Source organism: Porites lutea, chromosome 2, assembly GCF_958299795.1.
Source record: "Porites lutea chromosome 2, jaPorLute2.1, whole genome shotgun sequence".
NCBI lineage: Eukaryota > Metazoa > Cnidaria > Anthozoa > Scleractinia > Poritidae > Porites > Porites lutea.
The window spans coordinates 6,239,107-6,244,848 of record NC_133202.1 but is presented as its reverse complement, the minus strand read 5'-3'; positions in this window follow the sequence as shown (position 1 = coordinate 6,244,848).

Here is a 5,742-nt window from a genome sequence, read left to right as displayed (position 1 = left end):
CATTTCAATGAAACTTGATAGGCTTTGTAGCCCCTCAGGGATAGTCAGGAATTCTGTAACAGGTAAAGTGTATGAAGCGCGCATGGCCCTATGGGCTGATACCTCTGCCCCAGATATAATGGCGCAGGAAAGAACGGGGCGCGTGTCTCCCTCGCGCGCCCCGTTATTACTTGCCTCATTAATTCCAAGCGCCCTGCTACGCAGGGTACCACAGATATTCCGGAACGCAACCGGACTTTTCCGAAGGAATAGGTTGGATTTTGATCACTTTCATGTTTGCCGTTACACAGCGATAAATTGCCCAAGGGAAAGAAAAAGACTCGCGCGTCGTTGGCAGATTGAAGGCTGACATAAATCGTAAAAAGGTTTCGACCATTTTTAATTTTACCCTTTTAATAAAACCTCCATATCAATTAAGCTTAGCAAGAGCGATTCCGCCCTTAATCATAACTATAACAAATTGTCAAATCTGATTGGTTCTCAACTGCACTGATTTCAGCCTTAATTGGACAGTTTAATAGGACAGTACGCTTCATGCCTAAGTACATGTAATTGGACAGTACGCGCCATCACGCGCGCTTAAATGGCTTTTTTTTTTTCACTGCTAGCAAAACAAAATTTCGAATTTCTTGTGTTTTGCTTTAAAAAATAACCTAATGTACCACAAATTTTGTTAAAGTTATGATTAATTGGTAACAGAAGTTCGTGTCGTCCAATTCAGTCTGTAATCATACTCGTGATTAAACAAATCGGACTCCCGCTACGCGGTCGTCCGATTTTGTTAATCACTCGTATGATTACAGACCGAATTGGACTCCACTCAGTCCTGTTACCATTACTAATTTTGAGACTTCTTACTTCATATAAAGGAAAAAAATTCTTGAGCACTTGTGTAAAGAAATCTTGCGAGTTCTTCAAGGTGCTTTTGAATTTATTTAACGTAAATTAAAGACATTCACTGCAACGGTCAAGTCCTGCTAAGTTTTCGAACTTTGAGTCCAGTTTCAGTAGGATTTAGATTTGGCGCCAAGATGACCTCAGAACGTAAACAACGCGTGATTTCTACTGTTTGGTACATTTCATTTTTTTCTTGATTGTCCCAGCCACTTTGTGTTCTTTTAACCCATAGAATCGAAGTTACCTCGTGACCTGTCATGGCGAATTCTTTTATGTATTTATTTTTTACGTATCCATGGAAATTTCCCCAGGCAATTTCATCTTGGGGTGAATAGGGTGAATAGGTCACACACAAAAAGTTGCTTCCCTGCTGGCAACAGCCATTTGCCCATGGGTAAAACGGCTAGTGTGACCGCAAATGAATATTAACTGCAAAGGACCGCAAACGAATATACTGCACGTAGACAGCTACAATTCCGCTCTGTTTTGGGTTCTTTTTGTGTCGTGTTGATGTCTTGCAAAGTTGATTTTCACGTAGTACGATCAGCACTTCAGAATTCTCATAGTGTGAACGCACCTTGATGATCTTAAAAGTCATCCTGTAAGAAAGAACACTGAGTTTTTGCAGTGATGGCGCTCTGTGGTCTCGGAGTTTACATGTCATAACTAACCTTGCCGCAGAGTTCTGTAAGCGCAGTCCTAATCCCCTTGGCTGGCAGTCCGTACAGTGAACTATTGCAACAGTCTGGTCTAGATGTAATGAAGGCCCTGACTAGTCGCTCTGTTAAAGATATTTCTTTTTTTTATATACGGAGAAGCGGAGTGACACAATATAGCTAGATATAGCATTATTAATTAATTGCAAAAACCACTTTAAAATTGCGCGCTTCCTTACTGGCAGATACCAAGGATACTACCCATATATTGGCCAATGCGGGTAGGCCCCTCCGGAAAGGGACACCTTTTTCAAGCCTCAGGTATATAAAAGGATAGGGATTTCAAAAGTTGAAGGATATGAAAGGGTAGAGAAATCTGTCATTCGGTTTGTAAAAAAGGCCTAAAAGGGCTAACAGATGCATTTTACGGCTGTGAAAAGGTCGAGAAAACGTTCTGTTTTGTGATTTAGCATATTTAAAGACGGTGTATTTACTGTAGTTAAAAGTGGTGCAACGTTATAAACTAGGTTTGTGAAAAGGGCACCATGTTTTAAAAGAAGTTATACGAATAGGGTACCCGTTCTTAATGGACATTAACTGCAAACGGACTGCAAACGAATATGCCGACGAACGTAGGATCTGAAGAAGACCTGATCAGCAAAAATGTAACAAGCGGACATATTGAACTGTGCAAAGCTAATCGTACTAAATGAAAATTAACTTAGCAAGACTCAAAGCGACACCGATAGAACCCAAAACAGAGCGGGGTTGGTAGGATAAGGGGCTGGACCACGGGGCGGGGCCTTTCCGTATAAACCCTAAGTGGGTACCCCCTGGGGTAGATACTACATGATGACTCATATACATGTTGATATCTGCTATAGTAGAGACAGACTTGTGAACCGAGAATGAAAATGTTCTACAGCAGAACCTTCATTAAGAAGCCACCTATTAGGCGGCCACCTCTATTAAGCAACCTCGTCTCCAGGGCGCTTTTCCCCGGCTTTGGAGGTGGGGCGGGAAACCTCCAAAGCCTGGGGAGAGCACCCTGGGGACGAGGTTGCTCTATTAAGCAGCCGCGGCCACCCTTTGCCCGTCCCAACGAGAGTTCTCCCACTGTTGTCACCTCAATTAAGCGGCTATCAAGCGCTTGATTCACTTAGGTTGACTTTATTTCAAGAGTATGATAAGGGAAATTAGTAAAATCCAACTAGTGGTCTATTATCAATGCCGCGTTCTGATTGGTTGAGCTATTACTAGGCTAAAAGTTATAGCCCACTTGTAGCGAAAACCGCCGGCTTTTTGGTTCCAAAAAAGGGATTTAAAAGTCTATTTTTAACTAGCTAAAGTTGTTTTGTTTCGATGTTTTTGAACGACTAGTTGGATTTTACTAATACAATTATTCCTCTCGCCCTCATGGCCTCCGAGTCAATAGCCCATTCGCCCTTCGGCCTCATGGGCTATTGACTCTGTGCCCATTCGGGCTCGAGGAATAATTGTTAAATACAGTCCTACATAGAATATGTTGACCGATCGTGGACCAGTAATGCTGCTCCCGTCGCGTGTTTGGTTCAAAATAAAGTGATGTTTCTGCTAAAGATTATACTAATTTATGATGAATCTCTGTTGAGCGGCCGGTACCTCAGGGTGACTCCTTAATGGCAGTTCCGCTTTATTTCAGTTTTAGTAGAATTACAGCGAAGTTTGATAGCTAAGAAAAATGCATGAATATCAGAAATACAATGTTCAAGTTAAATGTGCATTGTTGACCTTGGTAAATAGTCTTCATAAAATAAATTCTAGTCTCAGCGTATCAAAGAGACTGGGTGAACACCAAAAACAAACAACATCCGCAGTCCAAAGCCAGCCATGAGATCGACTGGAAGGGGGTCAAAATCCTTGACCAGGAGACGGTGGACATTAAAAGAAAAATCAAGGAGGCCATCCATATCAGACGCCAGCCTCTAACCCTAAATAGAGGTGGGGGTTTTGAACTTCCCGCGATTTTTAATCATTTGTTTTGTTGTCACGCGACAACCTGGAGCGTTTATTGCTCATGAAGACTTTGCGATACAGTCGAAAGCTACAAGAAAAAAATGTGAGTCTTTGAGAATAGAATTTATTTTGTCAATATGTTCAAGTTGACCAAGGTAGTTTGTCGTTGTTCTTTTCTTTTCTGTTTTATTAACATATCATGTTACAAGTTTGCTTTAAGAGTAACAAGAACGCGCTTACAGCAGCGGCCATCAGTCTCGCTTGCTTGGAGATTAGATCGAGAAATGAGGAGGCGATTAATTCTACATGAAAAGGATTTACTCGCTAAAGCTTTTTTACTTCCTACTTTATCAACGCCGATACTTTCGACTTTAAGCTTGTTTCTGAATTGATTTAGTACGCGTGTTAGCGACGACCGGAAATACGTTTACGGTCGCAGACTATGAGCGTGCGTAAATACACGAAAAATTCAAGGGCCTCGATTCCAGAGAAATTACATCATTGCCAGGGATCAAAAAAGTGATTTATATGGCACTTTATTTTAATCATCGCCGGAAATAAAGCGCATGCTCATCACAAGATCCTTTTGCATACAATGAAAGTTTACAACACCCGACCATTGCAGTTTTGCTAATTAAGATTCTTTTTTTTTTCGACTACTCAATAGTGTTCACTTGTTCCAAAGTAATCAACGCTTTCAAGCGATAGAATTCGTGGAGACAAGGGTGCGAGGATCTGGGTACGAGATCTTGAGACTGGTGAAAAAGAAATCACGACTGATGGCTGCAAAGGCGAACTCCATGTGCTCATGGAAAGAAGCTAAAAGTAAAGAGAATCCAACACCATTTTCATGCGCGGTAAGTAAAAATATGTTTCTGCCCATCACCGATCGGCAAGCAAAATTTGTAAACAAACGTTTTATTACTGTTCCCTCAGTACGCCTTATATAAACCCAGAAATACCTACAAATAGCGCCTGACCGGTGACAAAAACACACAAGGTATGAGTATAAAGATTATCCTTAATTGAGCATAAACTGCAATTGCTTATCAGCAAATGAACAAATTCATTCGCGTTGCATCCGGTCAGTGTTCCGCAAAACAAATGTTATCGAGTAGAACACATAAAGAAACTAGATTATAAACAGGATACTCAGGCAATAATTAATTTTAAAAACATCAATTCTTGAACATATACCATCGTAAAGCAAAGATACAAGGAACATTTCAAGTGTACCAGATCGGTGAACATCGCGCGTCCTGTTGCGGTATAACTACAGGTCGGAGTCAAAAATCAAATCAAAGTTGAACGAACTCATGCCTTTAACCACTTTTCAAGTGTCGAGTATTCTTTTCGTAAGCCACACACTACTCCTAGAACCATACCAGATCGATCGGCTAAGCTTCTCTATCTCCAAAGACTCTTGAGAACGTCCTGTTGCCGGACGGCCACGATGCTCTTCTGAACCTCCATGATCAAAAAATTATTTTTTGCGTCTTCTTAAAACGTAACAGGTCAAACAACACAACCACACGTTAATCACCACTACCAAAGTATAACTAGGCCAGCCAAAGCAACGGATGTCGGAATAAAACGAAGGATTTTCAATGATTATCCCGGTAATGGCGATTTCGAATTTAGTGTTGACCAAGAGGGGATAAAGGGGACGGACATGGCATCCCCCATACACACCCTATTCCATAGGTAATTCGTCGGGAGTTATTTTTAACACCAAAGATCTCAAGGGGGATTAGACAACAGCCAATCCCATAGCGCCAATGTGTTGCGCGTGGATGACCCACGCTCAGAGCCACGCGCCCTTCACGAATTGACGCAGAACAAAATGGCGGAAGACGCGGAGAGCGATATTGCTATTCGTTTTGTCGACGAAAACGACTACAGAGAGATTTCTGCTAAAGCTGTGTCAGCGAAACGGAAATTAAAAAAAGAATCGCCTTTCCTCTCTTGTATAGAGCTAACAATACAGCAGGGAAATCCTTAACACACTGAATATTCTCTCAGATCATTAAAAATTTACAGTTTGAAGAGAGTAATTTCTGGTTTGATATTTATTCTTTTATTAGTCTTTTATTATTCAACAAAAATAACACTTGGCGTCCTACTTGCTTTATTGTACAAACGACCGGTTTCAATAGACCGGCGAAATTTCTCATTTCATTAAAGCACTGAGGTT